General features: G+C 38.2%; 1 protein-coding gene across 3 annotated transcripts in view; it reads left to right on the forward strand.

Annotated features, from left to right (window-relative positions):
- LOC111154016 (mitogen-activated protein kinase 10) overlaps window positions 1–26,303 on the forward strand; it is a 582,803-nt gene that overhangs the window by 250,791 nt on the left and 305,709 nt on the right. The window contains exons 1-2 of one of the 3 annotated variants that reach the window (XM_022513374.1): window positions 17,006–17,398; window positions 22,601–22,715. The gene's annotated coding sequence lies outside the window, so the exon portion shown is untranslated. Of the gene's footprint in view, window positions 1–17,005; window positions 17,399–22,600; window positions 22,716–26,303 lie in introns of those variants that run through there. The other 2 variants (XM_022513389.1, XM_022513381.1) reach the window with 2 other exon arrangements.

Below are 26,303 nucleotides of genomic sequence, written 5' to 3' on the forward strand. Positions count from 1 at the left end.
GTGTGTGTATATATATATATACACACACACACACACACACACACACACACACACACACATATACACATATATACATACATACACACACACACACACACACACACATATACACATACACACACACACACACACACACACACACCACATCTTCTTTATCCATTCATCTTTTGATGGGCCTCTAGGTTCTTTCCATAGTTTGGCTGTGGACATTGCTGCTATAAACATTGGGGCACATGTGCCTATTTGGATCACTACATTTGTATCTTTGGTCTAAATACCCAGTAGTGCAGTTGCTGGTTATAGGGTGGCTCTATTTTCAGCTTTTTGAGGACCCTCCATACTGTTTTCCAGAGTGGCTATACCAACTTGCATTCCCACCAACAGTGTAGGAGGGTTCCTCTTTCTCTGCATCCTTGCCAACATCTGTCATTTCCTGACTGGTTAATTTTAGCCATTCTGACTGGTGTGAGGTGGTATTTCACTTTGGTTTTGATTTGTATTTCCCTGATGCTGAGTGATGTTGAGCATTGTTTCATGTGTCTGTTGGCCATTTGGATGTCTTTTACAGAAATGTCTGTTTAGGCCTTCTGCCCATTATTGGTTGAATTATTTGTTTTTTTGGGTGCTGAGTTTGATAAGTTCTTTATAGATTTGCATACCAGCCCTTTATCTGATATGTCATTTGTGAATATCTTCTCCCATTCTGTCAGTTGTCTTTTGGTTTTGTTGCCTGTTTCCTTTGCTGTACAAAGGCTTTCTTTTTTTAAATTTTTAAATTTTTGAATTAAAATATAATGTTTTATTAGCCCCATGGGTACAGGTCTGTGAATTGCCAGGTTTACACACTTCACAGCACTCACCATAGCATACACCACCCTCCCCAATATCCATAACCCAACCACACTCTCCCACCCCCTCCCCTTGGCAACCCTCAGTTTGTTTTGTGAGATGAAGAGTCTCTTATGGTTTGTCTTCCTCCCAGTCCCATCTTGTTTCATTTATTCCTTTCCTACTCCCCAAATTCCCCATCTTGCTTCTCAAATTCCTCATATCAGCGAGATCATATGATATTTGTCTTTCTCTGATTGACTTATTTCACTCAGCATAATATCCTCTAGTTCCATCCACGTCATTGCAAATGGCAAGATTTCATTTCTTTTGATGGCTGCATAGTATTCCATTATATATTTATACCACTTCTTCTTTATCCATTCATCTGTTGATGGACATCTATGTTCTTTCATGGTTTGGCTATTGTGGACATTTCTGCTGTGAACATTCAGGTTCACATGCCCCTTTGGATCACAACATTCGTATCCTTAGGGTAAATATCCAGTAGTGCAGTTGCTGGGTCATAGGGTAGCTCTATTTTCAACTCTTTGAGGATCCTCCTTGCTGTTTTCCAGAGTGGCTGCACCAGCTTGCATGCCCACCAACAGTGTAGGAGGGTTCCCCTTTCTCCGCATCCTTGCCAGCATCTGTCATTTCCTGACTGGTTAATTTTAGCCATTGTGACTGGTGTGAGGTGGTATCTCATTGTGGTTTTGATTTGTATTCCCCTGATGCCGAGTGATGTGGAGCACTGTTTCATGTGCCTGTTGGCCATCTGGATGTCTTCTTTGCAGAAATGTCTGTTCATGTCTTCTGCCCATTTCTTGATAGGATTATTTGTTCTTTGGGTGTTGAGTTTGATTAAGTTCTTTATAGATTTTGGATACTAGCCCTTTATCTGATATGTCATTTGCAAATATCTTCTCCCATTCTGTCAGTTGTCTTTTGGTTTTGTTGACTGTTTCCTTTGCTGTGCAAAAGCTTTTGATCTTGATGAAGTCTCAATAGTTCATTTTTGTCTTTGCTTCCCTTGCCTTTGGTGATGTTTCTAGGAAGAAGCTGCTGCGGCTGAGGTTGAAGAGTTTGCAGGCTGTGTTCTCAAGGATTTTGATGGATTCCTGTATCACATTGAGTTCTTTCATCCATTTGGCATCTATTTTTATGTGTGGTGTAAGGAAATGGTGGTTTCATTGTTCTACGTGTGGCTGTCCAATTTTCCCAACACGATTTGTTGAAGAGACTGTCTTTTTTCCATTGGACAATCTTTCCTGCTTTGTCAAAGATTAGTTGACCGTAGAATTAAGGGTTCATTTCTGTTCGATTGATCCATGTGTCTGTTTTTGTGCCAGTACCATACCATCTTAATGATGACAGCTTTGTAATAGAAGTTGAAGTCTGGAATTGTGATGCCACCAACTTTGGTTTTCTTTGCCAACATTCCTCTGGCTATTCAGGCTCTTTTCTGGTTCCATATAAATTTTAGGATTATTTATTCCATTTCTTTGAAAAAAATTGATGGTATTTTGATAGGGATTACATTAAATGTGTAGATTGCTTTAGGTAGCATGAACAGTTTCACAATATTTGTTCTTCTGATCCATAAGCATGGAATGTTTTTCCATTTCTTTGTGCCTTCCTCAATTTCTTTCATGAGTACTTTATAGTTTTCTGAGTACAGATTCTTTGCCTCTTTGGTTAGGTTTATTCCTAGGTATCTTATGGTTTTGGGTGAAATTGTAAATGGGATTGACTCCTTAATTTCTCCTTCTGCCTTTCTGTTGGTATATAGAAATGCAACTGATTTCTGTGTGTTGATTTTATATCCTGACACTTTACTGAATTCCTGTATGAGTTCTAGCAGTTTTCATGTGGAGTCTTTATGGTTTTCCACATAGAGTATAATATCATCTGCAAAGAGTGATAGTTTGACTTCTTGTTTGCTGATTTGGATGCCTTTAATTTCTTTTTGTTGTCTGATTGCTGAGGCTAGGACTTCTAGTACTATGTCGAATAGCAGTGATGATAGTAGACATCCCTGCTGTGTTCCTAACTTTAGGGGAAAAGCTCTCAGATTTTCCCCTTTGAGAATGACATTCATTGTGGGTTTTTCATAGATGGCTTTGATGATATTGAGGAATGTACTCTCTATCCCTATGCTTTGAAGAATTTTGATCAAGAAAGGATGCTGTGCTTTGTCAAATGCTTTTTCAGCATCTATTGAGAGTATCATATGGTTGTTGTTCTTTCTGTTATCAATGTACTGTATCACATTGATTGATTTGTGGATGTTGAACCAACCTTGCAGCCCAGGATTAAATCCCACTTGGTCGGTGTGAATAATCCTTTTAAAGTACTGTTGGATCTTCTTGGCTATTATTTTGATGAGAATTTTTGCATCCGTGTTTATCAAGGATATTGATCTGTAATTCTCTTTTTTGATGAGGTATTCGTCTGGTTTTGGGATCAAGGTGATGCTGGCCTCATAAAATGAGTTTGGAAGTTTTCCTTCCATTTCTATTTTTTGGAACAGTTTCAGGAGAATAGGAATTAATTCTTCTTGAAATGTTTGGTAGAATTCCCCTGGGAAGCTCTCTGGCCCCCTGAGCTCTCTGGCTCTCTTGTTTATTGGGAGATTTTTGATGACTGCTTCAATCTCCTTACTGGTTATGGGTCTGTTCAGGTTTTCTATTTCTTCCTGGCTCAGTTTTGGTCATTTCTATGTTTCTAGGAATGCATCCATTTCTTCCAGTTTGTCAAATTTGCTGGCATATAGCTTTTCTTAACATGTTCTTAAAATTGTTTGTATTTCTTTGGTGTTGGTTGTGATCTCTCCTCTTTCATTTATGATCTTATTCATTTATTCATTTCTCTTTTCTTTTTGATAAGTCTGTCCAGGGGTTTATCAGTCTTATTAATTCTTTCAAAGAACCAGCTCCTAGTTTCATTGATCTGTTCTACAATTTTTTTAGTTTCTATTTTATTGATTTCTGTTCTGATCTTTATGATTTCTCTTCTCCTGCTGGGTTTAGGCTTTCTTTGCTGTTCTTTCTCTAGCTTCTTTAGGTGTAGGGTTAGGTTGTGTATTTGAGACCTTTCTTGTTTTTTGAGAAAGGCTTGTATCAATATACACTTTTCTCTTAGGACTGCCTTTGCTGCATCCCAAACATTTTGAACAGTTGTGTTTTCATTTTCATTTGTTTCCATGGAGTTTTTTTTACATCTTCTTTAACTCCCTGATTGACCCATTCATTCTTTAGTAGGGTGCTCTTTAGCCTCCATGTATTTGAGTTCTTTCCAACTTTCCTCTTGTGATTGAGTTCTAACTTCAGAGCATTGTGGCCTGAAAATATGCAGGGAATGATCATAAAGTTTTGGTATCAGCTGAGACTTGATTTGTTACCCAGGATGTGATCTATTCTGGAGAATGTTCCATGTACACTGGAGAGGGATGTATATTCTATTGCTTTGGGATGAACTGTTCTGAATATATCTGTGATGGTCATCTGGTCCAGTGTGTCATTTAAGACCTTTATTTCCTTGTTGATCTTTTGCTTAGATATTCTATTTCAGTGAAGGGAGTGTTAAAGTCCCCTACTATTATTGTTTTATTGTCAATGTCTTTCTTTGATTTTGTTATTAACTGCTTTATACAGTTTGCTCCTCCCATGTTAGGGGTATAGGTATTAAAAATTGTTAGATCTTCTTGTTGGAGAGACCCTTTAAGTATGATATAGTGTCCTTCCTCATCTCTTATTATAGTCTTTGGCTTAAAACCTAATTTGTCTGATAGGATTATAACCCCAGCTTTCTTTTAATGTCCATTAGCATAGTAAGTTGTTTTCTACCCCTTCAGTTTAAATCTGGAGGTGTCTTTGGGTAAAATGAGTTTCTTGCAGATAGCATATAGCCTGTGTCTTTTGATTGGGGTATTTAGCCCATTTACATTCAGGATAACTATTGAAAGATATGAATTTAGTGAGATTGTATTGCCTGTAAGATGACTGTTACTGTATATTGTCTCTGTTCCTTTCTGGTTTATGTTACTTTTAGGCTGTCTCTTTGCTTAGAGGACTCCTTTCAATATTTCCTGTAGAGCTGGCTTGCTGTTTGCAAATTCTTTTAGTTTTTTTTTTCCTGGAAGGTTTTTATTTCTCCTTCTATTTTCAATGAAAGCCTAGCTGGATATAATATTCTTGGCTGCATATTTATCTCATTTAGTGCTATGAATATATCATGCCAGTCCTTTATGGTCTGCTAAGTCTCTGTGGATAGGTCTGTTGCCAATCTAATATATCTGCCATTGTATGTTACAAGCCTCTTGTCCTGGGCTCTTTTCAGGATTTTTCTCTTTGTCTCTGTGACTTGTAAGTTTTACTAGATGATGGAGTGTGCACCTATTGTTATTGATTTTGAGGGGAGTTCTCTGTGCCTCCTGGATTCTTATGCTTGTTTCCTTCCCCAAATTAGGGAAATTCTGTGCTATAATTTGCTCCAATATACCTTCTGCCCCTCTCTCTCTCTCCTTCTACTGGGATCCCAAATATTCTAATATTGTTTTGTCTTATGGTATCACTTATCTCTCGAATTCTCCCCCTGTGATCCAGTGTTGTTTGTCTCTCTTTTTCTCAGCTTCTTTATTTTCCATCATTTGGTCTTCTGTATCACTAATTCTCTCTTCTGCATCATTTATCCTAGCAGTAAGAGCCTCCATTTTTTATTGCACCTCATTAATAGCTTTCTTAAATTTCAACTTGGGTAGATTTTAGTTCTTTTATTTCTTCAGAAAGAGATTCTGTAGTATCTTCTAGGTTTTTCCCAGCCCAACTATAATCGTCATTCTGAACTCTAGTTCTGACATATTACCAATGTCTGTATGGACAGACATTGCCCAGCAGTCAGTACTGCGTCTTGTTCTTTTTTTTTTTTTTCAGTGAGTGTTTCAGCCTTGTCATTTTATCCAGAGAAGAATAGATGAATGAGAGAACAAAATGCTAAAAGTGTAACAAATACCCCAGAAAAATATACACTAACCAAATCAGAAGAGACCCAAAGCCGGAGGGAGAAAGAAAGGGGGAAAAAAAGTATGATTAATCTGGTGAATAGAACAGACACACACTTGATTTGGGGTGTATTTTGGTCTGTTAGAAGAAACTGCCTCCCAAAATCTTAAAGAAAGACACACACCCACACACATACTCACACACACATGGAATATGAGTGTAAAGATGAAAATTTAAAAAAAATTTTAAAAATAGGAATTGATAAGGTAAGTAATTAGTTGGAAAAAAAAAAAGAAGGGAATATGATTCATCTGGAGAGTAGAACAGAGCCATACACTAGATTTAGGTTGAATTTTGGTGTGTTAGAAGAGATTGTATCCCAAAATTTTAAAGAAATAATAACTTACCTGTATACAAAAAATAAGGTTAAATACAATGAAGGGATAGAATATGACTATAAAAATGAAAATTAGGTAAAGGAGGAGTCAAGATGGCGGAGAAGTAGCAGGCTGAGACTACTTCAGGTAATAGGAGATAAGCTAGATAGCTTATCTAAAGATTACAAACACCTACAAATCCAATGGGAGATCGAAGAGAAAAAGAACAGCAATTCTAGAAACAGAAAATCAACCACTTTCTGAAAGGTAGGACTGGCGGAGAAGTGAATCCAAAGCGACGGGAATATAGACCGCGGGGGGAGGGGCCGGCTCCCATCAAGCAACAGAGCAACAGAGCACAAAATCAGGACTTTTAAAAGTCTGTTCCACTGAGGGACATTGCTCCAGAGCCTTAACTGGGGTAAAGCCCACGTGGGGTCACAGAAGGATCAGGCGTGTCTGAGTGTCACAGAGCTTGCAGGTATTAGAAGGGGGAAGCCGGCTACAGAGACAGAGCCAAGGAGTGAGCTCTCAGCTTGGGCTTACCTTGAACCGGTCGCAGGCTCGGTCAGCTTGGAGCGCGGCCGGAGGCCAGGGTGACGGGAGTAATTGGGCGCTTTTCTCTGAGGGCGCACTGAGGAGTGGGGCCCAGGGCTCTCGGCTACTCTGGGCCGGAGACTGGGAGGCCGCCATCTTCATTCCTGTCCTCCGGAACTCTACGGAAAGCGCTCAGGGAACAAGAGCTCCCGAAAGCAAACCCAAGCAGATTACTCAGCCCAGCCCCTGGTAAGGGCGGTGCAATTCTGCCTGGGGCAAAGACACTTGAGAATCACTACAACAGGCCCATCCCCCAGAAGAGTAACAAGAAATCCAGCCAGGAACAAGATCACCTACCAAGGAGTGCAGTTTCAATACCAAGGAGAGCAGCGGAATTCCAGAGGAGGAGAAAGCAAAGCACGGAAGTCATGGCTTTCTCCCCATGATTCTTTAGCCTTGCAGTTAATTTAATTTTTTTTCTTTTTCAATCTTTTTCAATTTTTTTTTCTCTTCTTCTGCCAATTTTTTTTAACCTTTACCCTTTTCTTTTTTTAACGTTTTTAAACTAGCTTATCTATATATATATTTTTTTCTTTTTTATATTTTTTCTTTGTTTTCTTTTTTTTGTTTTTGTTTTTGTTTTTGTTTTTGTTTTTCTTTCTGAACTTCTTTTTATCCCATTTCTCGCCCCTCATGATTTGGGATCTCTTCTGATTTGGTTAAAGCATATTTTACTGGGGTTGTTGCCACCGTTTTAGTATTTTACTTGCTCCTTCATATACTCTTATCTGGACAAAATGACAAGGTGGAAAACTTCACCACAAAAAAAAGAACAAGAGGCAGTACCAAAGGCTAGGGACCTAATCAATACAGACATTGGTAATATGTCAGATCTAGAGTTCAGAATGACGATTCTCAAGTTTCTAGCCGGGCTCGAAAAAGGCATGGAAGATATTAGAGAAACCCTCTCGGGAGATATAAAAGCCCTTTCTGGAGAAATAAAAGAACTAAAATCTAACCAAGTTGAGATAAAAAAAGCTATTAATGAGGTGTAATAAAAAATGGAGGCTCTCACTGCTAGGATAAATGAGGCAGAAGAAAGAATTAGTGATATAGAAGACCAAATGACAGAGAATGAAGAAGTTGAGCAAAAGAGGGACAAACAGCTACTGGACCACGAGGGGAGAATTTGAAAGATAAGTGACACCATAAGACGAAACAACATTAGAATAAATGGGATTCCAGAAGAAGAAGAAAGAGAGAGGGGAGCAGAAGGTATATTGGAGAGAATTATTGTAGAGAATTTCCCCAATATGGCAAAGGGAACAAGCATCAAAATCCAGGAGGTTCAGAGAACCCCCCCCAATCAATAAGAATAGGTCCACACCCCATCACCTAATAGTAAAATTTACAAGTCTTAGTGACAAAGAGAAAATCCTGAAAGCAGCCCAGGAAAAGAAGTCTGTAACATACAATTTCAAAAATATTAGATTTGCAGCAGACTTATCCGCAGAGACCTGGCAGGCCAGAAAGAGCTGGCATGATATATTCAGAGTACTAAACGAGAAAAACATGCAGCCAAGAATACTATATCCAGCTAGGCTATCATTGAAAATACAAGGAGAGATTAAAAGCATCCAGGACAAACAAAAACTGAAAGAATTTGCAAACACCAAACCAGCTCTACAGGAAATATTGAAAGGGGTCCTCTAAGCAAAGAGAGAGCCTAAAAGTAGTAGAGCAGAAAGGAACAGAGACAATATACAGTAACAGTCACCTTACAGGCAATACAATGGCACTAAATTCATATCTCTCAAGAGTTACCCTGAATGTTAATGGGCTAAATGCCCCAATCAAAAGACACAGGGTATCAGAATGGATAAAAAAAAAAAACCATCTATATGTTGCCTACAAGAACTCATTTTAAACCCGAAGACACCTCCAGATTTAAAGTGAGGGGGTGGAAAACCATTTACCATGCTAATGGACATCAGAAGAAAGCAGGAGTGGCAATCCTTATATCAGATCAATTAGATTTTAAGCCAACAACTATAATAAGAGATGAGAAAGGACACTATATCATACTCAATGGATCTGTCCAACAAGAAGATCTAACAATTTTAAATATCTATGCCCCTAACGTGGGAGCAGCCAACTATATAAACCAATTAATAACAAAATCAAAGAAACACATCAACAATAATATAATAATAGTAGGGGACTTTAACACTCCCCTCACTGAAATGGATAGATCATCCAAGCAAAAGATCAACAAGGAAATAAAGGCCTTAAATGACACACTGGACCGGATGGACATCTCAGATATATTCAGAACATTTCATCCCAAAGCAACAGAATACACATTCTTCTCTAGTGCACATGGAACATTCTCCAGAATAGATCACATCCTCGGTCCTAAATCAGGTCTCAGCCAGTATCAAAAGATTGGGATCATTCCCTGCATATTTTCAGACCACAATGCTCTGAAGCTAGAACTCAATCACAAGAGGAAATTTGGAAAGAACCCCAATACATGGAAACTAATCAGCAATCTTCTAAAGAATGAATGGGTCAACCAGGAAATTAAAGAAGAATTGAAACAATTCATCGAAACAAATGATAAAACACAATGGTTCAGAATCTGTGGGACACAACAAAGTCAGTCCTGAGAGGAAAATATATAGCGGTACAAGCCTTTCTCAAGAAACAAGAAAGGTCTCAGGTACACAACCTAAGCCTACACCTAAAGGAGCTGGAGAAAGAACAAGAAAGAAACTCTAAACCCAGCAGGAGAAGAGAAATCATAAAGATCAGAGAAGAAATCAATGAAATAGAAACAAACAAACAAAAAAAACCACAATAGAACAAATCAACGAAACTAGGAGCTGGTTCTTTGAAAGAATTAATAAGATTGATAAACCCCTGGCCAGACTTATCAAAAAGAAAAGAGAAAGGACCCAAATAAATAAAATCATGGGGACGCCTGGGTGGCTCAGTGGGTTAAGCCGCTGCCTTCGGCTCAGGTCATGATCTCAGGGTCCTGGGATCGAGCCCCGCATCGGGCTCTCTGCTCAGCGGGGAGTCTGCTTCCCCCTCTCTCTCCATCTGCCTCTCTGCCTACTTGTGATCTCTGTCAAATAAAATCTTTAAAAATAAAAAAATAAAAAAAATAAATAAAATCATGAATGAAAGATGAGAGATCACAACACCAAAGAAATACAGACAATTATAAGAACATACTATGAGCAACTCTATGCCAACAAATTTGACAATCTGGAAGAAATGGATGCATTCCTAGAGACATATGAACTACCACAACTGAACCAGGAAGAAATAGAAAGCCTGAACAGACCCATAACCAGTAAGGAGATTGAAACAAAAATCTCCAAAAAACAAAAGCCCAGGGCCAGACGGCTTCCTGGGGGAATTCTACCAAACGTTTAAAGAAGAACTAATTCCTATTCTTCTGAAACTGTTCCAAAAAATAGAAATGGAAGGAAAACTTCCAAACTTATTTTATGAGGCCAGCATCACCTTGATCCCAAAACCAGACAAGGATCCCATCAAAAAAGAGAACTACAGACCAATATCCTTGATGAACACAGATACGAAAATTCTCACCAAAATACTAGCCAATAGGATTCAACAGTACATTAAAAGGATTATTCACCACGACCAAGTGGGATTTATTCCAGGGCTGCAAGGTTGGTTCAACATCCGCAAATCAATGTGATACAACACATTAATAAAAGAAAGAACAAGAACCATATGATACTCTCCATAGATGCTGAAATAGCATTTGACAAAGTACAGCATCCCTTCCTGATCAAAACTCTTCAAAGTGTAGGGATAGAGGGCACATACCTCAATATTATCAAAGCCATCTATGAGAAACCCACCACAAATATCATTCTCAATGGAGAAAAACTGAAAGCTTTTCCGCTAAGGTCAGGAACACGGCAGGGATGTCCGTTATCACCACTGCTATTCAACGTAGTGCTAGAAGTCCTAGCCTCAGCAATCAGACAACAAAAGGAAATTAAAGGCATCCAAATTGACAAAGAAGAAGTCAAACTATCATTCTTTGCAGATGATATGATACTAAATGTGGAAAACCCAAAAGATTCCACTCCAAAACTGCTAGAACTTGTACAGGAATTCAGTAAAGGGTCAGGATATAAAATCAATGCTCAGAAATCAGTTGCATTTCTCTACACCAACGACAAGACAGAAGAAAGAGAAATTAAGGAGTCAGTCCCATTTACAGTTGCACCCAAAACTATAAGATACCTAGGAATAAACCTAACCAAAGAGGCTAAGAATCTATACACAGAAAACTATAAAGTACTCATGAAAGAAATTGAGGAAGACACAAAGAAATGGAAAAATGTTCCATGCTCCTGGATTGGAAGAATAAATATTGTGAAAATGTCTATGCTACCTAAAGCAATCTACACATTTAATGCAATTTCTATCAAAATACCATCCATTTTTTTCAAAGAAATGGAACAAATAATCCTAAAATTTGTATGGAACCAGAAAAGACCTCGAATAGCCAAAGGAATATTGAAAAAGAAAGCCAATGTTGGTGGCATCACAATTCTGGACTTCAAGCTCTATTACAAAGCTGTCATCATCAAGACAGCATGGTACTGGCACAAAAGCAGACACATAGATCAATGCAACAGAATAGAGAGCCCAGAAATAGACCCTCAACTCTGTGGTCAACTAATCTTCAACAAAGCAGGAAAGAATGTCCAATGGAAAAATGACAGCCTCTTTAATAAATGGTGTTGGGAAAATTGGACAGCCACATGCAGAAAAATGAAATTGGACCATTTCCTTATACCACACACAAAAATAGACTCAAAATGGATGAAGGACCTCAATGTGAGAAAGGAATCCATCAAAATCCTTGAGGAGAACAAAGGCAGCAACGTCTTCGACCTCAGCCGCAGCAACATCTTCCTAGGAACATCGCCAAAGGCAAGGGAAGCAAGGGCAAAAATGAACTATTGGGATTTCATCAAGATCAAAAGCATTTGCACAGCAAAGGAAACAGTTAACAAAACCAAAAGACAACTGACAGAATGGGAGAAGATATTTGCAAATGGCATATCAGATAAAGGGCTAGTGTCCAAAATCTATAAAGAGCTTAGCAAACTCAACACCCAAAGAACAAATAATCCTATCAAGAAATGGGCAGAAGACATGAACAGACATTTCTGCAAAGAAGACATCCAGATGGCCAACAGACACATGAAAATGTGCTCCATATCACTCGGCATCAGGGAAATACAAATCAAAACCACAATGAGATATCACCTCACACCAGTCAGAATGGCTAAAATTAAGAAGTCAGGAAATGACAGATGCTGGTGAGGATGCAGAGAAAGGGGAACCCTCCTACACTGTTGGTGGGAATGCAAGCTGGTGCAGCCACTCTGGAAAACAGCATGGAGGTTCCTCAAAGAGTTGAAAATAGAACTACCCCATGACCCAGCAATTGCACTGCTGGGTATTTACCCTAAAGATGCAAACGTAGTGATCCGAAGGGGCACGTGCACCCGAATGTTTATAGCAGCATTGTCTACAATAGCCAAACTATGGAAAGAACCTAGATGTCCATCAGCAGATGAATGGATAAAGAAGAAGTGGTATATATACACAATGGAATACTATGCAGCCATCAAAAGAAATGAAATCTTGCCATTTGCGACAACGTGGATGGAACTAGAGGGTATCATGCTTAGCAAAATAAGTCAATCGGAGAAAGACAACTATCATATGATCTCCCTGATATGAGGGAGAGGAGATGCAACATGGGGGGTTAAGGTGTTAGGAGAAGAGTAAATGAAACAAGATGGGATTGGGAGAGAGACAAACCATTAGTGACTCTTAATCTCACAAAACAAACTGAGGGTTGCTGGGGGGAAGGGGGTTGGGGGGGGTTATGGACATTGGGGAGGGTATGTGCTATGGTGAGTGCTGTGAAGTGTGTAAACCTGGCAATCCACAGACCTGTACCCCTGGGGATAAAAATATATTATATGTTTATAAAAAATAAAGAATAAAAAAAATTAAAAAAATTTAAAAAAATTAAAAAAAGTGAAAATTAAAAAATATTTTTAGAAAGATATTGAAAATATACAATATTTAAAATAGGTTAAAATAGGGAAGAGGAAACATTAAAAAATAGGGAAAGAATAAAATGGTGAAAATTTTAAAAGTTTAACTTTCAAAAGACTGAAGAATCATGGGGAAAAAACATGAATTCTATATGGGGTGTTCCCCTAGCACTGGTGTTTTGGAGTTCTCATTGATCAGTAAACTTGGTCTTGGCTGGATGTTCTTGCCGATCTTCTGGGGGAGGGGCCTATTGCAGTGATCTCAAATGTCTTTGCCCGAAGCGGAATTGCACCGCCTTTGCCAAGGGCCAGGCTAAGTAAACTGCTGTGGTTCATTTTCAGTAGCTTTTGTTCCCTGAATGTTTTCTGTAAAGTTTTGGAGGAGATGAATAAAAATGGTAGCCTCCCAAGCTCCAGCCCCGGAGGAGCTGAGGGCTCTTGGCCCCACTCCTCCGTGCACCCTCAGAGAAAAGTTGTCAATTGTTCATGTCTCCCTGGTCTCCGGCTGCACTCTGTGCTCACCTGGACTGTGACTGAGCATTTCTATCCTTGGCGTACAGCCCTGTTTGGAGTCTCCACAATCAGCAGATTCCTGCCACACATTCCCATGCCACTCCTCCCAGTGGAGGAAGCGGGGAGTCTGCCTGGATTTGCCACTTGTGGGGTTTCTTCTTGAAGAGGAGTGGCCTGAGTGTGCTTTGGATCATGATTTAAGGTAACCCTGAGCTGAGAGTGCACTCCTCTGCTACAGTCTCTGTAGCCAGCCTCCCCGCTCCGATACCGGGGAGCTCTGCCACACTCAGACATCCCTGGTCTTTTTGTGGCCCCACAGGTCTTCAGACCACAGTGTCCCAGTGAGGGTTCCACCTACCCATTCCACCCTACTCTTAGCCTCTGGAGTGACATCTCTCAGAGAAGAAGACTTCTAAACGTTCTGAATTTGGGGATGCCTAGGTGGCTCAGTTGGTTAATTGTCTGCCTTTGGCTCAGGTCATTGTCCCAGGGTCCTGGTATTGAGTCCCGTGTCAGGCTTCTTGCTCAGTGGGGAATCTGTTTCTCCTTCTGGCTAATGCTCCCCCTGTTCATGCTCTTTCTTCTCTCCTTTTCTGACAAATAAATAAATAAATAAACCCCCAAACTATAAAAGTTCCAATTTTGTGCTCTGCTGCTCTACTGCTTGCTGGGAGCCAGCCCCTCCCCCCATGGTCTTTCTTCTCTATATTGCCTCAGATTGACTTCTCCACACATCCTACCTTCCAGAAACTGGTTGCTTTTCTGTTCCTAGAATTGCTGCTCTTCTTCTCTTTGATCTCCTGTTGATTTTGTTGGTGTTCAGAATGGTTTGATAACTACCAAGCTGAATTCCTGGGACCAGACAAAATTTAGGTATCCTAGTCCTCTGCCATCTTGCTCCTCCCTCCTAGTGTGATTTTTTAAAAGCTGACTTGTATGAAATGATCTAATTTGAGGGAATTAACTTTTTTATATTTTAACGAATAGACTCAAAAGACCATTTTGATCATCTAAATATTAGAGAAATGAGTTGGTTCAGATTTAAAGCTCTAAATAGTAAAATCTACCTCCAAATCTATGAACAATATTGGTATCTATTATTCTTGATAAATTGTGTCATCAAGAATTAATACCTAATGGAAGAAAATGGTTGGTTTTAACTTATTCTTAGTTGACATTCTTTTTTTATTGCTGGATAGTATACTACTATATGAATATATCATAATTTATTCATTTTCCTGTTGGTGCACTTTGAGTTGTTTCTAATTTTTACCAATTATAAATAAAGCTGGCATACACATTTATGTACAAGTTTTGTTTTTTTTTTTTAAATGGAAATATGTTTCTATTCTCTTGGGTGACTATCAATAGAATTGTTGAGTCATACTATAGGTATATGGTTATCATTAAAAAGAAAAGAACAACACTGCCAAACCATTTTTTCAATGTAGTTTTATCATTTTATACTTATACCATTAATGTAGGAGAGTTCTGGTTTCTCTATATTTTAGCCCATATTTAGTGTTGTTAGTCTTTTTAAATTTTTGTCATTTTATGGGTATAAAATGGCATTGATTGCAGTTTTAATTTGCATTTCTCTGATGACTAATGATGCTAAACACTTTTTAATGTGCTTATCGACTATTTATAACTTTCCCTTGTCAAGTGCCTACTCAGACATTAAGAAAAATTGTTTTATCATTGAGTTGTAGGATATTTTTATATAATCTAGAATTTGTATTTGAATTTGATAGTATCATATAATTATATCAAGAGTATTTTCAGCTGTTTATCAGGATTATTTTCTTTTAGTCTGTGGCTTGTCTCTCTTATTTCCTTAATGGTGACTTGAATAAATGGAAGCTTTTAATTTTGATCAAGTCTATTTTTTTTTCTATTATGGTGCTTTCTGTGTCCCAAGAAATCTTTGCTTACTCCAAGATGAGAAAGTAATTTTCCTTCTACAAGATGTATTTTATCCTAATAGCTTTATAGATTTTAGCTTTTATGTTTCAGTGCATAATTTATTTCTAATTTTTGTGTTTGCAATGTAAGGTAAGAGTCCTATTTTTTTTCATTGATACCCAGTTATTAAAAATTAACTTTTGATATCAAAGCTTAGAATGCAATAACTTAAAACCATGAATGCTAATTATATTGTACTATAAAGTTGCTTGGCTAATCAATAGATATTTTTGCTTGTGACATGGTTTTCTTATAGATAGACCCATTGCCAAGACTATTAGTTAATAACCGATTCCTGTTCAACTTGAAATTAGAGTAAAACAATATCCAAAACCTTTTCTTGGCCAATAGATTAAAAAGACAGAAAAATTCATGCAAGCTTTTTTCCCCCCAGATTCCCTCCTGAAAAAAATAACAGCGGCAACGATGAATACAAAAGCTGAAGTAGTCCCACACAATTTTATGATCTTTTAATGTCTACGATCACTGCTTGGTTTATATCTGTTGCATATTATATCTTTTCTCTTAACATATGGAAGAAGGCCCTTCTTCACCTAAATATGCTAGTTCTAAAACAATGCACAATGATATAAAACTCAGCATTACTTGGTGTCAATGTTTAGAAACTCACCGCAAAGTTGTTTAAGCAAAAAAGAAATTTGATTAGATAATGTAACTTGAGAATCCAAGGCCTGAGGCTTGTTAGGTCAAATGTGAATTGAAAATTTTCCTTGTGTAAAGAAAATATTTTAAAAAGGTTAAAGAAATTTGGTAATTTTTTTTTTCAATAGTAGAAGTGGTTAATTGTCCTCTTTCTAAAAGAGTGTTACTTGTAGATGCTAAAACTGTATGGAGATTTAAAAATATATTCTAACAGTCAGCAGCAGGGCAAATTACTTAAATAAAATAGAGGTATTTGCCCCAGATAGTAATAATACGGTTTGTGTCAGTGTTCCAGAGAATAATCTGCAATAGAAAAAAAAAAAAACCCTTGGTTTGTTAACTCAGATTAACAGTACTCCCCCCCCACCCCACCATGTTCTGATTGGAGTGGAAGAATCAGTTTGTTGAGTTTGGTGTAGTAGGTATTAATTTATGATTTTTATAAAAACCAAGGAACCGGAGAAGAGGGCTAGTGCTGTGCAAATGACCTCTGGGATCCGGCTGGGACTCAGATGCTCACTTCTCTGCTGAGGTGATTACCATCCTTGTTTGTTTTGACATTTAGAGAGACTACAAGTCTCACTTTGTGCTGTTTGCAAAAAGCTGAGCTAGTTGAAAAGCAGAGATTGACTGTATTTCTTCCGGTGTTTTGGTCTGCAGGCGTTTGTTCCTCAGCCCTGCGGTGTACAGGGCCAGGGCTGCATGGAGCAGATTGTTTCTACCGGTTGTGCCGACGGGCTGCTGATGTCGTAGTTCCTGACAGTGGCTGCCAGCAAACCTCATTCCTTTCCATTTTGCCTGGTCCTCATTTCACCGGAAAACACAGCAGCTGTAGCCGCACACAGACTTTTTCCTCTTTCCCTTTCCCCCTCTCACCCCTCCCTAGACCTCTCTGGGCTTTGACGTCATGTGTGCTCCTTTCGGTTGCCATAGCAACCCCATTCCCCAAGCCCTCTGTCCGTCTCCTCTGGTAGGTTCCACAATGGTACAGGCAGCATCACGCTGCACAATGGTTTCCAGGCAGTGAAAGAGGGTGATTCAGCAAGCCACTCTTCTTCTTCTTCTTTTAAAAAAAATCCTCCCCTTCTTTTTTTATTTTTATGGGGGTGGGTGGTGCTTGTTATATGCTTACCTTTTCCTTTTCTTTTTTCATTTTTATAATTTTCCTTTTTTCTCCTCACCCCTCAATTCTTCGGGGCTTGAGTGACTTTAAGATTGGGTTTTCTTGGAAATCACCTGTCTATCATTAATTTTAAACCATTTCCCCACCTCCAAAGAATCTATTCCTTATTACAATTTGGAAAGTGGTTAATGAAAAACAAGTAGGGAGGATTTCTGGGGCAAACACTGCTGGATCAGGATCGTAGTTCTCAAGCACGGAATGGTAGGTGGCTCTTTGCTCCTTCTGGGTTCTAACCTGTTTTTTGGAGGGTGGGGTGATGCCTATTAATTGTTCCTGGTGGGGTGGGAGAGTGAGCATGGGAAAAGTGGGAGTGATGGGATGGAAAGCAGGTTTATGAAGTGAAGTACCTCTGAGGCAAGAAGCCACCAGCCTTTCCTTCTGTGTGGAGCATCTCCCCAGACTTGGGCGTGTGGAAACCTTCGTGTTTGGAGTGAGGGTTGGCAGAGGGTGGGAGGGAGCTTTCTTATTGTGACCAGGGGTTTTTAGACCAATGCAGAGCTACAGAAGAAGGGAAGAGAAAAACAGCGGGGGGAGAGGGAGAGAGTGGGGGGAGAGAGAGAGAGAGAGAGAAAGAGACAGAGAGACAGCGAACAGCTGTGCTTGTTAGAAGTGCTGACCTCAGTCCTATATCTAAGAAATGCTCTAGGTTCCATAAAACATTAAAAAATCACGTCATTAAGTATGCATTTATGTTTACTTCCTGAGAGGTGTAATTTAAATAAATATTTTGGATCATATTTATTTATAGTAGAGAATGGTATTTATATATCTTAGTTGCAAAACTAATGACATTACTCTTGCAGAGACATTCTAGGCTAAATTCAGGCCAGGGAGAGGAACACAGGACAGGGGTCAGGTAAGAGATTAGAAGAAACATTGGCATTGCAGTAGCATAGGTAAGGGGTCCCTTTAAGAAAGTGATCTCCTAGTCACAGCAGGCAGCATTTTTTTTTTTTTTTTTTTTTTAATGGCAGGGTTCCCATATTCTGTGCTGGGATACTGTGTCCCCTAGAAATGTCAGATCTCTTTTGGGAAAAAAATATCAGAAACGAGCATGGCAATATACTTACCAGAATTTATGCTTTTGTGCCTGCAGCAAAATAAATGCGATTTATTAGAAAATCTTTGAGTACATTCAAGGTTAGAGATTGTTCAAGAAAAATTATATATGTATTTTTTTTCCCCCTCCACGTTTAAATCTAGAGTCTGTCTCTGTTTTTACCTTCTGACACTTAACTTCCCTGGGTACTGCCTTTTAGCTGTAGAAAAAGAATGGCTTATCCCATGGCAGGAGGCTCCGAAGGAATCACAAGGCTGTTTACATGGGCTGTCTTTGCTGCAGAGCCCTCCAGGGTCTGTGCAGCAGCCCTACGTGCTGCTGGGGGTTTGACGGCAACTTTTATGAACGAACCAGAAAGAGGCAGGCTAAGTCATGGGACAGAACACAGTTCAGAGGCAAGGAAAATAAGTGCACTCAGCAGTGCTAGCCCACGGTCTGATTTCTCCCTCTATCCATCGTCTGCTAGCTGTCAGACCCTGGAGGATCTCACAGAATGCTGATCAACATATCAAAAATGGTTGCAGGAATGACCACTTCTCTCAGAGAGGCTTCTGTACATGTTCTACCTTAGGTGAGCCTATATGTTGTCAGTACAGATAGCGACGCTCAAGAATGAGCTCACGACCTTCTGACTCTACTTCGGAACCATTGGATTTTAGGGGCCAGACCGCTCGAAGGAGCAGTTTTCCTGCCTTTGGCATGTATTCCGTTTCCTGCCTCCATCTCACTCTTAATGGACACAGAGTACTGGGTTAGCTTATTTTATTACACAGAGCAAACTGGATTTTCTCTTCGCCACAACGGAACTACAGCAAATCAGATGACAAAGGTGGTATGACCTTAGATATGAAACAGTCTCCCTGCTTCCTCATCTGCACATCACTCCCTCCTGTTGTAGAGTAGCTTTAATTTGATGAGCTCCTGGTGTTACAGAATCCTTGCAGTACTGGTTAAAAAAAATTCTTGATGATGAGGCAGTAAGAAAGCATATGTAGAGTGGAAAAATCAGCTGCCTCCAGCTTCCTGCTTGCTTGTCCCAGAACAGCATCTGCTGTTGGGAGGAGTGTGTTTGTCATGCTCGAAGGGGATGTTTGTGAACAGATCCCAGAGGGACCCAGTGTGTTTTGCTGTCATTGTCTGGTATGTCTACCTATTAGTATTTAATGGTTTCATGGGACATGGCCAGCGGTTTTCAAGGTTAGAATGAACTGAGACTTGATTGTGGATGCTAAAAATAAATGTATATTTTTAAGTTGCAGGAAAATTCATAAGATTTCCCTGGTTAATATATCTCATAGGAATATCATAAGCAAAAGGGATCTGCCTAACCTCAGTAATGTGAAAAAGCCTCCCATGGTTAAAGGTAAAGCATCCCATATTTAAAGTCTTTTTTTTTTAAAGCTTGATTGTAGCTTTATGTAAATGAATTTATGTCTTTGGATGTAATCTTAATGAAAAAGTCTTTTAATACTGATGATAAAAATAAAGACACATTGGGGGCTTTCTTGTTTGTTAAACATGGGGGCAGATGCTCTCCCTTACTGTTCTCATTCTGGCTTCAGGTCACATTTGCAGCTAAAAGACTTTGCATGGAATTTGTGTGTACAAATCGAATGATTGCTTAGTTACTTGTGAGAATAATGGGTCTCAAAGCAAGGGAGCCTTCCTTCAATTAGAAGAAGTAAACAAACTGACACTTAAAATTCTTTCTCCGTTGCCTTTACTATTTCCTTTTGCAGTGTCCTTTAAGCTTTTGGTTGGACATTGCAACACTTAAGCAAAAAGAAGCACAAAGTGTCCAGGAATGACAGAAAGGAGTACAATGCTGTATTTGCTGCAGGCAGAGTATTTCCTCCCTACTACACTTGCATCTCTCACACCTTCTTCTGAGGACCACTGACTTGCATAAAGTTGGGCCTGTAGACTACTGGGGGAGTGCTTATTGGTAAAGAAGAACAAGATCCATTTATTTCTTTAGTATATTAAACATATTTATTGCATTATATAAGTCTGAGATGAGACACTGCTGCTGATTCAGATAAAAGATCATGCTGCATATTGATCATTTCTTTTTGAAAGAGAAAATGCAATTGAGAATTGGAGCTTGAATTTTAGAAATTTACCTATATATAGTACCTGTTTTCATAGCAAAGTTGTAAGGTTTTGACTAAAGATTTTTCAGTTTGAGTGCGTTTTATCCTTAAGAGAAAATCAAGGCAAAGAGGGGGAAAGTGAAAAATCTGTAGTTTTAAGTATTATCCTACCTCTCTCTCCCCATTTCTTATCATGAATCTTGGTAGAAACTCCAAATGGAGAGCTCAGGTAATATTGAAAATCCTTAAACCAAAGACCCTTTTTGGTATGAGAAGTAAACTACAAATTTATATTTATTTTTTTTCTTTTTTAAAGATTTTATTTATTTATTTGACAGAGAGAGAGAGATCACAAGTAGGCAGAGAGGCAGGCACTGAGAGAGGGGGAAGCAAGCTCCCTGCTGAGCAGAGAGCCTGATGAGGGCCTCGATCCCAGGACCTTGAGACCATGACTTGAACTGAAGGCAGAGGTTTAACCCACTGAGCCACCCAGGCACCCTATACTTATTTTTGATAAAGAATTTTTCTAGTTGAATTGATGTTTTGGATCCATAATAAGCCACTATGGCCTTTCTCACTGTTCTTATCTCTGAGATGCGAAAGCCATAGGCTTATAGAACTAATGCTCCTAGGAATGGAAATTAAAGTTTTGAATGGAAAAAAAGATGGCTGAAGTTTCCTTAGAAGCATTCCTAACCCACAGTCGCTCTGAAATCCCATATGGTGTACAGGTGTAAGGTGAAGTTCCCCTATAGAGCCATCAGGCATTTGCAGACTGGCCTCCTCAGTAATAAACAGGATTTTTGCTACTGTGTGTGTGTGTGTGTGTGTGTGTGTGTGTGTGTGTGTGTGTGTGTGTGTGTGTTGTAGAAAACAGGAAAAAGATGCTACCACCCAGCAGTGACTTAAAAAATACTAGAAATTCTTTTTAGTGACTTCTCTTCCTAGAAGTAAAACTGCCTCCTGGATTTTGGATGTTAACCTGCCTGGGTCCTCCATGTGCTTCCTGAAAATGAGTTTCTTCAAGTAACTGTCCTCTTCTCACAGAAGATCTGAAAGCACTGATAGTGTAGTGAGAGCTCTCAGGCCCATTTATCCGGCAAGGTTTTTCAGTGTCTATACTTCTGCCTTCCTAGCACTTATCACACAATACAGTAATGGCCTCTTCCTGTTTCCTGTGTTTTCTACGAAAGTATAATCTCTCAGGTACTGACTGTGTCTGTTTGGCACATTATTGGGACACAATAAATATTACTTGGATGAATGTCTTCCGTGTACAGATCTCTGCTAAGTGCAAAGGAAGGAAGAGTTCGGAGCCATTTGGGGAGATGAGGTTAAATAAAGATGGTATATAATCAAGGGCTCTATTAGTAATTTGACAAGAAATAGAACAGGAATTCAGAGGAGAACGAAATACACGTGACATTGGAGGCTACATTGAGATGTCTGGGGACATAGTGGGGAAAGAATTCGTAGTAGTAAATTGTAAGCACCTGACCAGGAAAGGGACTCTTATTTGGAGCAGAGAGGAGGTTTATTTTTGGTCTGATGAACATACTTTCCAAAGTTCTAGAAATCAAAACTTATGGTTTGATAATGGGTAGGGCATTGGAAACTGGCAAATCTTGGAGAATCTGGTCCAATATAATCTCAAAAAGGAACAGTAACAGATTGAAGTTACAAACCTATTTTTGTAACTAGATCAGATTATGGGAAAGCATACATACAGGTCTGTTTCCAGCTTCAGAACAACTTCAGTTTAGTTTTATTCTATTTCACATACTTCAGAGGTTTGTGAACTTCTCCTCCTCTTTTAGTTGGTAGGTATGAAACCCATCATTCCAATGAAATCTTGCATGAAAAGCAGACTGTATAAACATTTAAAAAGCAGACTGTATAAACTGGGACAGTGGAGCTGTCCCAGTTGAAGCTGAGTAGGGTGCCTTGTATCTCAAAACCAAATCCATATCACAGAGCCAAATACCATGTCAACTAAAGTAATAATTATTAATTGGGCTTATGTTCAGATTTTAAAATATCCAGCTACTCTGGTGTTGGTAACACCAAAGTTCTTGTGCTTGTAATACATTTGGACAGAGTGAACTACCTTCAGGTGTTTTATTCCCTCATCCTGTGTCCCATCACTCATTTCCAGTTGCCTTTGTCAGTCTTTTGGTTTCCTAAATGCAGATGAGATTCCCATTTAAGTGTTAAGATCAAATTCATTTTGTGTTTTTGCTTCGATTTTAGGCTAGCGTGAGGAACACCAACAACAGGACCATCTCAGATCTTCATTATGGCAACTCATGCAAGAAGCTGTTGAATTAGAACAATTTCCTATAGATGAGAAACCATACAAGCAGTGGTGAGTCACAAATTTAAAAATGTTCCTTAGCAGAAAACATGTGATCCCCATAACCACTTTAAATATTGCATGGGATTTAGTATGGATCTGAAGAAATACTGTTCTAAATAATTTCAACTAAAGAAGTGAAAATCAACAGGACAGAATGTTTAACTGCTGGTGCCACATAGAGCAGCATGAAGTCTCGCGGTGCATGGGTGTGTTGTAAAACACCACAGTGCTACCACACTCCATGATACCAGTCCGGTAAGACAGCCCTAATGAACAATTTCATGTGCCTGAGTAACAGCCGGTAACAGTGTTTTTCAGTGGCTTTTTAAATTTATGACATAATTCTATATTTTACCAATTCATCCCCTCTGGTAGAAGAATTCGTTCTGAGCTAAATTATAATGCTCAATACCTTTTGGGAAGACACATATAAATGTGTATATATGTAAATATATAGGAGTATATAAAGAATGTATATAATATATATATCAATATAACATTTACATCCTTGAAAATAAGGCGAGAGAAATCATAGCACAGTTTTATAAAATTCAATTCATAGACATTTACCCTACAAATCTTTTTGCTTAATACAATAATATTAAAAGTAGATCTAGTTTCTCTCTTAGTTGCGATAATTTTGAAAACTTACTATTTTATAAAAATATCAGCACACACAGGCAGAATTTTTTTTAATCAAATACTTGATGCTTTATAGTCACCAAAGTCAATAATCAACAGACTCCAGCATAGATGAACCAATCATAATCTGTCAAATAACTTTTTTGAGAAATAGTGCATGACAGTGGTGCTTGTAAGACTCCAGAAGAAGCTGTTTTGTACTAGTGATCAATATATTTCTTTCGTTTGCTTAGTGGCTCATATAACACTGGGTAGGTAGGCTGTCTTGTGAATTAATGCATGAACTATAACTGCAGAAGACTGTTAAAATTAACCCTATACTTATTTCACCTCATGATTTTCATTACAGTCTGCTTATAGTGGATATTGAGAAAATATATATAATAGTCATCACTGTGCTGTGATTAATCAACATGTATTAAATGCATGTTTGTTATGAAAGAGAATAACATGTTGCCAATAACCAACCATCGTGGATCTAAAGTAAGGTCAATTTTATATGGCTGAATGTGATATTTTGGGTAATGCACCCCTTCCAGTGATGTAGAAAACATATATTGCCCCATCTTAGACATTTATTCATTAAGCAAACATTTGTTGAAAATCTGTGATGTAGATATTATCCTTAACTCTTGTGATAGTTGAAAGAGATAGTACCTGCCTTAAAGGAGCTTTCAGTCTAAAATGGTGCTTATGATAAAATGTGCCCTTAAGTGGGGTGATTTATTCAAAGAGTGTGTTCCTTACACAGAGTGTTCCATGGGTAGACTTGGGGTGTTAAAGGAAGTGCAGCAGAGGAGAGGCTAATACAGATGGCATGGGGAGTTGTCAAGGCAGACTTTCCAAAGGGAGTGGTATGTTAACTGAAAGTTAAGGATAATAAAAAAATAACCAGAGGAAAGGGAGCAGGGGGAATATTCTCCAAGGGTCCAGATGCTTGGCAGAGTATGATTTTTTGCGAGTTCTATGTGTCATTTACTGTGTTAGGGCATAAATGGTGGTGGTGGAAATGAAGCTGAAGAGGGTACAGGAGATATACCATGAAGGATCTCTTAAAGATAAAAAATTTGAATTTTATTCCAAAATGAAGAACTTTTAAAAGATTAAGTAGGAGAATGACATGATCAGGTTTATTATTTAATTGTGAAATATATCATAGACTTAGCAAAGTGTATAAGGCAAATATGGTTTAAAGAACAATTACAAAGCAAACCTCATTTAACTGCCATTCATATTGAGGAATAAATTCCCAGTAAATCCCTATGTTCTCCTTTAGAATCACATACTTTTTCTTCCCCACTAGGGATGACCACTTACTGCTATCCTACCTTTTGTCATATCTGTTCCTTGTTCCCTTGCTTTTCTTTGTAGGCTTTCCATTTTCCAGTCATAGTATATGTATATATGATATATATAATTGAATTTGGTTTGTGTAATATATATATATAATATATATTGTTAATCAACTGATTTTGCTAAACATTGTAAGATTTTCCATATTAATGGAAATTAATATAATAATATATATAATGGAAATTAATATAGTTTATTCATATAATTGTAGTTTAGTCATATAATATAGTTTATTCATATAATTGTTGTATAGTATTCTACTCCGTGAATATACTAAATTTACTTTTCCATTTTACAGTTGGTGAATATTTGGGTTGTTTCTACATTATTTTGCTAGTATGTGTGCATGAACTGAGTTATTTACATATAAAAATAAATAATTTATGTAAATATATTTGTTAAATATTATAAAGATATTTATTATAATTATAAATACATTTATAATAAAGTTATTAAGTTATATATATATAGTTGCTTGCAGATTCTAATAGACATGTGTAAGGGCTTCTTTTGGATAAATATTGAGGAAAGGAAGTACTGAATTTGGGGGTGTGTGCACATTTAGTTTTTCTAGGTAATGCCAGAATATTGTCCCCAAGCAGTTATATCAGTTTACACTCTCACCAGCAATATAAGAGAAATTCTATACTCCCCCAACATTTGATTTATAAGTTCTTAAATTTTGCTAATCAAGTGGATATGTAATTGTACTCATAAAAGTATTAATTGGGGGCGCCTGGGTGGCTCAGTGGGTTAAGCCGCTGCCTTCGGCTCAGGTCATGATCTCAGGGTCCTGGGATCGAGTCCCACAGCAGGTTCTCTGCTCGGCAGAGATCCTGCTTCCCTCTCTCTCTCTCTGCCTGCCTCTCCATCTACTTGTGATCTCTCTCTGTCAAATAAATAAATAAAATCTTAAAAAAATAGTATTAATTGGCTTTTCGTTGATTACTAATGAAGAAGAACATCTTTTCATTTTTTATTGGCCATTTGATTTTCTTCTTTTGTGAAGTACTGCTCAAGTGTTTATGAGATTTGTCTTTCAAAATAATAACTAGCATTTACTGAGTTCTTAGGTGAAACAGCATTGTGCTAAGCCCTTTGCAAGCATTTTATCTCCATATCATCCCTATGATTTACAGATAAGGAAATTCAGGGTTAGAGAGGTTAAATAACTTACTAACAGTCACACAGCTAAGAAGCAGTGGGCTTTAGTATTCAATTGCAGGGCTTTCTGACTCCAGACTTCTTCCATTTTTCAGATAGTGTTTGGGGGAAGATTAGATTGGAGCCAGAGGGAACGCCTAAGGTGTGGGAATCCAATTTAAAAATCATAGGAACATAATCCAAAGAATCACCAATAAAATATAAGTACAAAGCAACTGGACTCAGTAATGAATGTCATGGGTGAGGAAGAGGTAGGACATATAAAAAGTCTCCAGTTTTAATACCTGTTCTCTAGGCAGAGTCAATATTATTTATATGCTGTATATTTATATTCCAGTTGTTGTGGTAGATTTTAAAAATTATGATTCTATGATTCAATAAGAAATGAATTTAGTTCAGGGGACCATAAAATTTAGGGTAAAGAGACCACAGTGTTTA

This window comes from Enhydra lutris, unplaced genomic scaffold (genome assembly GCF_002288905.1).
Source record: "Enhydra lutris kenyoni isolate GAN:26980312 unplaced genomic scaffold, ASM228890v2 scaffoldscaffold3, whole genome shotgun sequence".
NCBI lineage: Eukaryota > Metazoa > Chordata > Mammalia > Carnivora > Mustelidae > Enhydra > Enhydra lutris.